The sequence below is a fragment of the Phyllobates terribilis genome, unplaced genomic scaffold, assembly GCF_046119375.1.
Source record: "Phyllobates terribilis strain yellow unplaced genomic scaffold, ASM4611937v1 Scaffold_4__5_contigs__length_816908805, whole genome shotgun sequence".
Lineage (NCBI taxonomy): Eukaryota > Metazoa > Chordata > Amphibia > Anura > Dendrobatidae > Phyllobates > Phyllobates terribilis.
The window spans coordinates 483,340,279-483,353,016 of NW_027362764.1; positions in this window are offsets into that span (position 1 = coordinate 483,340,279).

Sequence of the window (12,738 nt, forward strand, 5' to 3'; positions counted from 1 at the left end):
TTTTTTCTTTTTTATTGCTTATTTAGGAGTCTGTCTAGTGTGAGGGATCAGCTCTGTGGTAGATGCTGGTTCACACACAGGATTCAGTTCGTTGATTCAACCAAACGGTCGATTTATTAAATGTTCATAAACCGTCTGGTTTAACAAAATAAAACAGCCTCTTCTGGGTACAAAAAAGGTATCACAGAACAAAAGTGGAAAATAACCAGTCCATGTAAAGCACGGGCTCAGCCGTTTAAATGTCAGTCCTTTACTCTCAGCCTCCAGCAGGTCTGAGCAGCACATACAAAGCCTCCTCACCTTGCACACACAGACGGACTGAGACAGCACCAGCTGCCTTGAATCAAACATTCCAAGACCTGGACTGGAGGTAAGTGGGTAGCTGATCCCATCCAGCTCTTTCAGCTGCTCGTAAAACCCAAACCCATAATCTGGGCCCATTAAAACACCTCTCAGCACTATGTGTGCTGGAGCCTGCCTCTCCTGGTCCTAAATCACCGAGGCTTGGCACCTCGGGGACACATACCGTCCACAAGCTGTCCAGCTGCCACCTTACACTAGGTTCTGTTTTTTAGAATGAAAGAAGAAGTTCTGCATATATGCAGAGAAAGAGCTGCACTGTTGATGACAGGTGAAATAAATCAGGGGAATCGCCTGCAGGAGTGGTATATGACCACTTTGAGCAGCAAGAAATCGGCACAAGACAGAACAGGCAAGTAATTATTTCTTGGCACAATACACAGAAATCATAAAAGTCCCGCATTCCACAATTACAACTTATCGCCTGTTTACTGAATAGGTGATAATCGTCAAATTGCTGGAGGTTCCATTGCTGGCACCACAACTAGTAAGGCGAACATTGATCCTGGGTCCTCCATGTAAAGGGACTCTTTCCGCAAGTTTCTGCTACCTCATCTGCAAGCAGCATGATGTAGGCAAAGAGACCCTGAATTCAATGATGTATCACTTAGTTTACTGGGTGCACCCGTTCTGACATAATCAGAGTTTTTAGATTTAGCGATGCAGCAGTGCTGAGGAAGCTAACCCCGCCCACACCAGGCTCTGTATATACAATATCCATAGACCGTGAGCTGCATATCACAGGAGGGGGTGTGTCGGACTACCAGGCACGCGCTGCTCTAGTCTCGCAATAATAAGCTCCTGGTGCTAAAACAGTCATTACAAGTAAACAACAGCACAGAGCTAGATAAGAGAGGCATCCCTAAAATCTGTGTTTTAACCCCTACAGCATGTTGTCTTCAGCAGGGCCGGCGTCAGCACCCGGGCAAGTGCCGGGGCCCTGAGCAGGCAGAGGGGCCCACTGGCGGTCGCTCACCCCGCTGGGCTATGGGCGGAGGAGAGCGGTGTCAGCGCCCGCCCTTCCCCCCGCTTGCTCAGGGCCCCGGCAGCCGGATACTTACCTCTCCCCGTGCCTCCGCAGATCCGCTGTCTTCCTGGTGCGCACTCCCTGTGACGTCTCAGGTCAGAGGGTGCGGTGACGTCTTTACACCGCGCCGTCACAGGGAGCACTGAGCGGGAAGACGCCGACAACGCTGGAGTCCGGACCCGAGCAGCGGGCAGCAGGTAGCAGGTGAGAAGGAGGGAGGTGAGTATTTGATTTTTTTTTTTTTTAATGTATGGAGGCATGGGGCATTATAAAGAGGGGGGGGGGTGTGACATCCTGCATGGGGCATTATAAAGAGGGGGGGTGGCATTCTGCATGGGGCATTATAAAGAGGGGGGGGGTGACATCCTGCATGGAGCATTATAAAGAGGGGGGGGTGACATCCTGCATGGGGCATTATAAAGGGGGCGGTGGCATTCTGCATGGGGCATTATAAAGAGGGGGGGTGACATCCTGCATGGGGCATTATAAAGAGGGGGGGGTGACATCCTGCATGGGGCATTATAAAGGGGGGGGTGGCATTCTGCATGGGGCATTATAAAGGGGGGGGTGACATCCTGCATGGGGCATTATAAAGAGGGGGGGTGGCATTCTGCATGGGGCATTATAAAGGGGGGGTGACATCCTGCATGGGGCATTATAAAGAGGGGGGGTGGCATTCTGCATGGGGCATTATAAAGGGGGGGGTGACATCTTGCATGGGGCATTATAAAGGGGGGGTGGCATTCTGTATGGGGCATTATAAAGAGGGGGGGTGTGACATCCTGCATGGGGCATTATAAAGATAGGGGGTGACATCCTGCATGGGGCATTATAAAGATAGGGGGTGACATCCTGCATGGGGCAGTATAAAGAGAAGGGGGGTGGCATCCTGCATGGGGCATTATAAAGAGAGGGAGGGTGGCATCCTGCATGGGCATTATAAAGAGAGGGGGGGGTGACATCCTGCATTGGGGCATTATAAAGAGAGAGGGGGTGGCATCCTGCATGGGGCATTATAAAGGGGGGGGGGGTGGCATCCTGCATGGGGCATTATAAAGATAGGGGGTGACATCCTGCATGGGGCATTATAGAGAGAGGGGGTGACAGCCTGTATGGGGCATTATAAGGGGGGGGGACAGCCTGCATAGTGCATTATGTGGGGGGAACAGCCTGCATGGAGCATTATAAGGGAGGGCAGCCTGTATGGGGCATTATGTGGGGGGTAACAGCCTGCATGGAGCATTAAAAGGGGGGACAGCCTGTATGGGGCATTATGTGGGGGGTAACAGCCTGCATGGAGCATTATAAGGGGGGGACAGCCTGTATGGGGCATTATGTGGGGGGTAACAGCCTGCATGCAGCATTATATGGGGGCCAGTATCCTGTATGGAGCGTTATATGGGAGCCAGTATCCTGTATGGAGTTTTCTAAGGGGACCAGTATCCTGTATGGAGCATTATATGGGGGCCAGTATCCTGTATGGAGCTTTATAAGGGGACCAGTATCCTGTATGGAGCGTTATATGGGGGCCAGTATTCTGTATGGAGCCTTATATGGGGGCCAGTATTCCGTATGGAGCCTTATATGGAGGCCAGTATTTCGTATGGAGCCTTATATGGAGGCCAGTATTCCGTATGGAGCCTTATATTGGGGCCAGTATTCCGTATGCCGCCTTATATGGGGGCCAGTATTCCGTATGGAGCCTTATATGGAGGCCAGTATTCCGTATGGGGCCTTATATGGGGGCCAGTATTCCGTATGGGGCCTTATATGGGGGCCAGTATTCCGTATGGAGCCTTATATGGGGGCCAGTATTCCGTATGGAGCCTTATATGGGGGCCAGTATTCCGTATGGAGCCTTATATGGGGGCCAGTATTCCGTATGGAGCCTTATATGGGGGCCAGTATTCCGTATGGAGCCTTATATGGGGGCCAGTATTCCGTATGGAGCCTTATATGGGGGTCAGTATTCCTTATGGAGCCTTATATGGGGGCCAGTATTCCTTATGGGGCCTTATATGGGGGCCAGTATTCCGTATGGGGCCTTATATGGGGGCCAGTATTCCGTATGAAGCGTTATATGGGGGCCAGTATTCCGTATGGAGCCTTATATGGGGGCCAGTGTTCTGTGTGGAGCGATTCACCGGTTTCTCAGCTATTGTGGAATTTACAATAGATATCACTCATGTAATGTAAGAAGTGAAATCTTTGCATTGTACTATATATATATATATATATATATATATATATATATATATTTCTCCGCCGTATCTCTGCATCATGAATCGTGGTATGTGTTAAAGGGGCCCACTGAGGCTCTTTCGCCCGGGGCCCAGAAAAACCTGGAGCCGGCCCTGGTCTTCAGATTACATAGCTAAAACCTGCTGACAGATTCCCTTTAAATGGAGAAGCTGTTGCGTATGTGTGACCCCAGTGTTACGACACCTATTGCCTAGCCAATGTATAGGTGATAAGTTGAAATTGTAGGATGGCTGATTTAAGTTACATTCTGGAAGAAAACCCACAAAAAAACACAACCCAAGTGAGAACCTACAAACTTCATATAGTTGTTGACCTTGGTCAGATCAAACACACAACATGCGCAGCTAAGGAATTGGTGAACAGAACCTCTTTTTCTTGAGGTGCTGTAGCTAAAGTTATTGGGTCCCTGGCACCAAAATGCTAAACCGTTTCATAGTGGGGGTTTGTTTGTTTAACAGTGGGGCCTACATGAAAGAGTAGTTTTTTTCATATGGCACTTGCGTTTGAAACCTAGGAAGTTGTAATTACATCATGGGTGACCATCTGTCACAGAAGTATGGCAATGAAACAATGACCATTAGCTCGGAGTAATGTTGACAGAAAACGTTAATCCAGCCTCAGGACAAATTTAGAAGAAAAACTGTAAAGTGAAATAAAGAAGTAAAAATTACAATATAATCCCCACAGATTATAAATAATATTTGCACTCCCTGAGAGAAGTTATGTCGGTTATCCATGTTATGTAAATAAAAGCTTATAACCTGATGTTAAATTCATCCATTGGTTTTATAAATTACTCTTTTGAAAGCTGAAACCCTCCCAAATTTGGTTTAGGTAAAGAAAATAAATTGGCATCAATGCTGAAATATTGATCATTTCATGAACACAGAATGGTCAGATTTTGGCAAGACAAAAGTTTTGTCGCCTGGTCATATAATGCACCCAATCCTAGCTTACATCCTCACCAGTGCTCAGTAAATGATTGGTTAATTAGTGGGTGTGTATTAAAAGAAACCCAGCACTCCAGACCTTCACTTGATCTGCAACTTGAGCTCTGACAACATGCCAAAAATCCACCCTGCGACTAAAGCCTTGATTATCAAGAGGCTGAAGACCAGATCCACTGCAGAGGTGGCTGGCACCTTTAATGTGTCTCAGCGTCAAGTACAAAGAATTAAAAAAATATTTTAAGAGACTGGAGATGTGTTTGACAAGCCCGGGCCCGGCAGACCCCGCAAGACAGCTGCTCAGGAGGAACGTTTGTTGGTTAGAAAATCCAAAGCAAGCCCCTTTTCCACTGCAGCAGAGCTCCAACAAGCCTGGTCACCTCAAGTCCCTGTGTCAACTAGAACAGTTTGTAGGATTCTGTCTCGAAATGGCCTCCATGGTCGAATCAGTGCCCAGAAGCCAGCACTAAACAAAAGGCAAATAAAAAACCATGTGGCATTTGCAAATTCCCACAGCCTGCTAAACAGATGGACACTGGAAAAGTGGCAGAAGGTGGATTTCTCTGATGAATCTTCAGTACAATTACACCACAGCCGTCGCAAATACTGCAGGAGACCTACTGGAGCCCGTATGGATCCAAAATACACCCAGAAAACAGTTACATTTGGTGGTGGAAAGATAATGGTCTGGGGTTACATTCAGTATGGGGGTGTGCAAAACATTTGCAAGGTGGAAGGCAATATCACTAGCCTAAAATATCAAGAAGTATTAGCTACCTCTTACATTCCAAATCATAAAAGGGGTCAAATTCTGCAGCAGGATGGTGCTCCATCTCATACATCCATCTCTACAACAAAGTTCCTCCAGGCAAAAAAGATCAAGGTGCTCAAGGACTGGCCAGCCCAGTCACCAGACATGGACATCATTGAGCATGTTTGGGGTAGGATGAAAGAGGAAGCTTGGAAGACAAAACCAAAGAATCTAGATGAACTCTGGGAGGCATGTAAGACTGCATTCTTTGCTATTCCTGATGACTTCATTAATAAATTGTATGAATCATTTTTGAACCGCATGGATGCAGTCCTTCAAGCTCATGGAAGTCACACAAAATATTAAATATGACTCTAATAGCACCACAACTTCATTCACCAATGTTATGTAACATATATTTGTATTTTATGATAATTATTTGTTTGAATATCACATTACTTTCTGTGGGCAACAAAACTTTTGTCTTGCCAAAATCTGACCATTCTGTGTTCATGAAATGATCAATATTTCAGCATTGATGCCAATTTATTTTCTTAACCTAAACCAAATTTGGGAGGGTTTCAGCTTTCAAAAGAGTAATTTATAAAACCAATGGATGAATTTAAGATCAGGTTATAAGCTTTTATTTACATAACATGGATAATCGACATAACTTCTGTCAGGGAGTGTATATGTATTATTAGAACATATACTAATTGTAGCATATATTATATGTCAAAACATATTAAGGAATTCAGTAATTTCAAGTGGACCAATCATGAATGACATATTTTAGCCTGAACTAATGAAATGGCTGACCATTTGGCAAATATAAACCAAAAAAGCAAAAAACACCGAAAGCACAGGTCACAAAAGAAATCAGAATCTCAAATTATGATTAAAAAACCTTTATTACCAGACAATGGTTGATAGTGGCACTGTGAACCAAAAGTGCACACACACAGAATAATAAAATAAGTATAAAAAACTTTTTAAAAGAACAACTCATACATGAGTATAAGAACTCGGTAACAGTACACCAAACTAGAACCACCAGCAATGATTATATTCATATGGAGCTATGACAATATAAATAACAATTTATATAGATCGTATATAACATATGTAGCATAAAACATGACATAGAACAAAATCAAAGAAACTCAAAAGAGCATTCCTCAAGTGAATATATGGACCCTTCAACACTCAGATCCTTGTATCTTACTATTAAGAAGTTGCAAATATCATATAGGTCATTCAAATATTTATTCCATTTACTCTGAACCTGTGCTTGATCCAGTATGTCTGATATAAGGTAAAGTACTAGTGAGGTCACCTATTATAGATGCAAATGGTCTGGATCATAGAAAAAGGTAAATCATATATTGTGATTAAACACACATGTCCTGGTCAGATATCAATGGCAAGTAATCATAATCCTCAGTGAACAATAGTGTAGCAACCAAAAGGATTATCCTCTATGTCTGTCCACTGTGAACCTATAAAGGGAAATGCTCTGAGTTACATTACCTGATGGTCCGTGGTGCTGTGTGTTGCACGCCGACCCCTATATACACACACTGCTCAAAGGGAACACTTAAATACCTTTCCTAGATATCACTGAATGGAATATTCCAGTTGCAAATCTTTATTCATTACATAGTGGAATGCGTTGAGAACAATAAAGCGTAAAAATGATCAATGGTAAATCAAAATTTATATCCCATGGAGGTCTAGATTTGGAATGATACTCAAAATCAAAGTGTAAAATCAAATTACAGGCTGATCCAACTTCAGTGGAAATGCCTCAAGACAAGGAAATGATGCTCAGTAGTGTGTGTGGCCTTCATGTGCCTGTATGACCTCCCTACAATGCCTGGGCATACTTCTGATGAGGCGGCGGATGTTCTCCTGAGGGATCAGCTCCGAGACCATCAGTCAACTCCTGAACAGTCTGTGGTGCAACGTGGCATTGGAGGATGGAACGAGGGCCCACTCCACCTGCATATGGTCTCACAGTGGGTCTGAGGATCTCATCCCAGTACCTAATGGCAGTTAGAGTACCACTGGCTAGCACATGGAGGGCTGTGCAGCCGTCCAAAGAAATGCCTCCCCACATCATTACTGACCCACTCCAAAACCGGTCATGCTGAAGGATGTTGCAGGCAGCAGAACGTTCTCCACGGCATCTCCAGAATCTGTCACGTCTGTAACATGTGTTCAGTGTGAACTTGCTCTCATCCGTGAAGAGCACAGGGCGCCGATGTCAAATCTCCCAACCATGGTGTTCTCTGGCAAATGCCAATCGCCCTGCACGGTGTTGGGCTGTAAGCACAACACCCACTTGTGGACGTCGGGCCCTCATTAAGTCTGTTTCTGACAGTTTGAGCAAACACATGGATGTTAGTTGCCTGCTGGAGGTCATTTTGCAGGGCTCTGGCACTGCTCCTCCTTGTAGCGTCGGCGTCCCTGCCTCCTGCTAGGCAGGGACGCCGTTCCCCTCACCTCTCCGCTCCGTGCCCGGCAGCTTCCTCCCGCTCTGCTGGCAGCGCGCTCTGCTTCCCGGCCTCTGTGCTTAGGGCGCGCGCGCGCGCGCTCCCCCTCTCTTAAAGGGGCCGCGCGCGCCGTCCTAAGGAGTCCCCGGCCAATGGCCGGAGGACCTCACCATATATAAGGCACCTCCTCCAAAATGGAGGTGCCCGAGCAATGTTGTTGCAAAGCCTTTCAACTCTGCTTCAGCCCTCAGGTCCCGTTACCAGATACCTGCCAGTTACCTGCCAGATCTCTGCTTGATACCTACCTGATTCCTGTCTATTTGCTTGCATTCCTGCGGTCCGACAGTCTGCCTTCCAACACCTGTCAGTCTGTCTATGGATCTGCCCGCCCGCTCACCTGGGAGCGCTCACCTGCTACCTGCCTGCTAGCCTACCTGGAGGCTCTTCCGTCACTTGCCGTGACCACCTGCCTGTCCAGAGACTCCTGCCCGCTCACCTGGGAGCGCTCACCTGCTACCTGCCTGCTAGCCTACCTGGAGGCTCTGCCGTCACTTGCCGTGACCACCTGCCTGTCCAGAGACTCCTGCCCGCTCACCTGGCAGCGCTCACCTGCTACCTGCCTGCTAGCCTACCTGGAGGCTCTGCCGTCACTTGCCGTAACCACCTGCCTGTCCAGAGACTCTTGCCCGCTCACCTGGGAGCGCTCACCTGCTACCTGCCTGCTAGCCTATCTAGAGACTCTTTCCCTGCTGTCACTTGCCGTTACCACCTGCCTGTCTAGAGACTCTTATCCTGCTGTCACTTGCCGTGACCACCTGCCTGTCTAGAGACTCTTACCCTGCTGTCACTTGCCGTGACCACCCGCCTGTCAAGAGACTGTCCCCGTCACTTGCCGTGACCTCCTGCCCTTCTACCCAGAGACTGTCCCTGTCACTTGCAGTGACTACCTGCCCGCCTTCCCTGGGAGCCACCTGCTTCCTTACAAGGACTGCCCCTTTGTATAGTTGCTCAGAGGTTCCACCTCCCAGACCCGTTACAGTTTGCTCGGGCCATGGAACCCGGTGGCACCCAAGCTCCCTCGCTCTCGGACCTATGTCATGAACTTTCCCGTCAGAGGTCCCAACAGTACTCCATCGTGAGTCACCTGCGTAGTGTTAGCTCCCGCCTGGACACATTCACTGCCTCATCGGGAGCGGCCTCCACTCGCACACTTACTACCCCGGCGCCGCCGCTGCCCATCAATACCATGGCATCTCTTCCCGGTCCCCGCCTCTCCGCCCCGCCTCGTTTTGGCGGAGATCCCGGCCAGGCACGGGGCTTCATTAACCAGTGCACTCTGCACTTCGAACTGTTGGCACCCCAGTTTTCCACCGACCGAGCCAAAGTAGCCTTCATCATGTCCTATCTCACGGGGAACCTGCCAGCCTTTCTCACGGCTTTCCGGAAAGTCTTCGATGAACCAGGACGGAAGACCTCATCCGCCTCATCCCTGCTACGCCTCCGTCAAGGAAGTCTCACCGTGGGCCAATATGCCATACGATTCCGTACCCTTGCTTCGGAGCTTGCCTGGGATAACGACGCCCTGGTGTCCGTCTTCTGGGAAGGTCTGTCTGGCCGTATTAAAGATGAACTCGCCGGTCGGGACATTCCTACCACTCTCGACGACTTAATAACACTTGCTACCCGGATTGACATCCGGTTCCAGGAGCGCACCAAAGAGGTCACCCGTGAGAGGAGATTTCCACGCATTGCCCCTACCTTCCAGAAACCCGTCACTTCCTCCGTTACTCCCCAGGCGCACTCACCCGAGCCTATGCAGGTCGACCAGATCAAGATGGTCAAAACCCGTCAAGAATTACGCCGTGCCGAGGGGAGCTGCTTCTACTGTGGCAGTAAGGAGCACCGGATCCGTTCCTGCCCGGAGAGGTCGGGAAACGCCTGTGTCTAGGATCAATCAGAGAGGTCGTCCTAGACAAGAGTAAACCCTCTCCATCTCTGATGTTGTCGGTCTCTCTCATCTGCGGGGAGAACCGTTATTTTGAACTGGCTCAACTTGACTCTGGCGCTGCCGGAAATCTCATTTCTCAGTCCCTGGTAGAGAAATACCGCATTCCCACCAAACCTCTGGCTGTACCCTTATCTGTCGCCGCCGTGGATGGGGGCCTCTTACCACATCCCATCCAACTCATCACCGAATCCATAACTCTGCAGGTGGGAATGCTGCACTCTGAGAGCATCTTCTTTCATGTTCTGCCTGGACTCTCTCACGCCCTCTTGCTAGGCCTACCTTGGCTTCAGAAACATGCACCCGTGCTTGATTGGCAGACCGGAGAAGTCCTTCGCTGGGGACAGGACTGCCATAAGACTTGTTTAGTTCCCGTTCATCCTGCCCGTCCTTCTCCTACCCCAGCCAATCTACCCGGCCTACCGGTTCCCTATTGGTCTTATGCGGACGTCTTTAATAAAAAAAGAAGCAGAAACATTACCCCCTCATAGACCATACGACTGCCCAATTGACCTGATACCCGGCGCTACTCCTCCCCGTGGGCGTATTTACCCTTTGTCCGCTGCTGAGACCCGGTCCATGTCTGAATATATTGAGGAGAATCTGGCCCGGGGATTTATCCGGAAATCTACCTCCCCGGCGGGAGCAGGCTTCTTCTTCGTCAAAAAGAAGGACGGCTCACTCCGTCCCTGTATAGACTATAGAGGCCTTAACCAGATCACGGTGAAAAATAAATACCCCCTTCCGCTCATTCCTGAATTATTTGACCGTCTAAGGGGGGCTAGAATCTTCACCAAGCTGGACCTCCGTGGGGCGTATAACCTGGTCCGTATCCGTCAGGGGGATGAATGGAAGACGGCATTCAACACCCGGGACGGCCACTATGAATACCTTGTAATGCCCTTCGGTCTCTGTAATGCTCCCGCCGTCTTTCAAGAGTTGGTCAATGACATCTTCCGTGACCTTCTCTTCTCCTGCGTGGTGGTGTACCTGGACGACATCTTGGTCTTCTCTCCGGATCTCCTCACTCACCGGAAGGACGTTCGTCAGGTCCTACTCAGGCTCAGGCAGAACCACCTCTATGCTAAATATGAGAAGTGCCTCTTTGAGCAGACCTCGCTTCCGTTTCTGGGCTACATAATCTCTCAGACCGGCCTACGAATGGATCCTGAGAAACTGTCTGCCATCCAGAAATGGCCCCGACCAGAGGGGTTGAAAGCTATTCAGCGGTTCCTGGGCTTCGCCAACTACTACCGCCTCTTCATTCCGCACTTCTCTTCCCGGACTGCCCCTATCTCGGCGCTCACCCGTAAGGGCGCTAATCCCAGAGAATGGCCGCCCGAAGCAGAGGAGGCCTTCCTTTCCTTAAAACAAGCTTTTTCCTCCGCCCCTGTGCTGCATCGTCCGGACGGCAACAAACAATTCTTCCTAGAAGTCGACGCTTCCTCCCCAGGAGCCGGAGCGGTACTTACCCAAAAGTCGTCTTCCGGAAGAATGGTAACCTGCGGCTTCTTCTCCAAACTCTTCTCCTCTTCTGAGCGCAATTATTCTATAGGAGACCAAGAATTGTTGGCCATTAAGCTGGCACTGGAGGAGTGGCGTTACCTGCTCGAGGGGGCTCTTCACCCGGTAATAATTTCCACGGACCACAAGAACTTGACTTACCTCCAGAGTGCCCAGAGACTTAACCCGCGCCAAGCCCGGTGGTCCTTGTTCTTCGCCCGCTTTAATTTCATTCTTCATTTTCGCCCGGCTGGCAAAAACATCAAATCTGATGCCTTGTCCCGATCCTTTTTGGTCTCTGATCTTGAGGAGGAGCCTAAACACATCATCGACCCCGCCAAAGTAATGCAGGTGGCCCCCGTGAATCTAAATCGTCTTCCACCTGGTAAGACGTTCGTAACTGTACCTGATCGTGAGAAGGTCCTACACTGGGGACACTCGTCCAAGCTAGCTGGCCACGCTGGTCAGAAAAAGACCCTCCAGCTTATTACCCGGCATTACTGGTGGCCTACCCTGCACAAGGACGTAATAGACTTTGTTTCAGCCTGTGTGTCCTGCGCCCGCAACAAGGTTCCGAGACATCTGCCAGCCGGCCGTCTCCTTCCTCTTCCTGTACCTGCTGTCCCGTGGCAGCATATAGCTATGGACTTTATAACGGACCTCCCTGTCTCTGCCGGTTGTACGGTCATTTGGGAGGTCGCTGACCGCTTTTCCAAAATGGCTCACTTTATTCCCCTGCCGGGTCTCCCGTCTGCATCAGAGTTAGCTAAAGACTTTATCCATCATGTCTTCTGTCTTCATGGTCTTCCTCTCCACATCGTATCCGACCGAGGGGTTCAGTTCACCTCTCGCTTTTGGCAAGCCATGTGTAAATTGCTGGGGGTCACCTTGGACTTTTCTTCTGCTTATCACCCACAGTCCAATGGCCAAGTAGAATGGATCAACCAAATTTTAACCAGTTTCCTCCGGCACTTTGTTAATGCTCACCATTCCGACTGGGTGGATCTTTTACCGTGGGCCGAATTTTCCTACAATAATCATTAGAGCGAATCTTCCTCCAAATTTTTTTGTAGTCTTCGGTCAGCATCCTCGGATCCCGTTTCCCATCTCCACCTCGGTGGACAATCTGGCTGCGGAATCTCTCGTTAACGAATTTTCCTCCGTTTGGGAAAGTACCAGATCCGCACTTCTTCAGTCATCCGAGCGGATGAAAACACAGGCTGACAAAAGACGTCTGGATCCACCACAATTCCGTCCTGTAAATAAGGTCTGGCTCTCGTCCAAATATGTCCGGCTCAAGATTCCTTCCTACAAGTTAGGGCCTCGGTTCATCGGTCCACTGGAAGTTATCAAACAAATCAACCCAGTGGCCTATAAATTGAAACTCC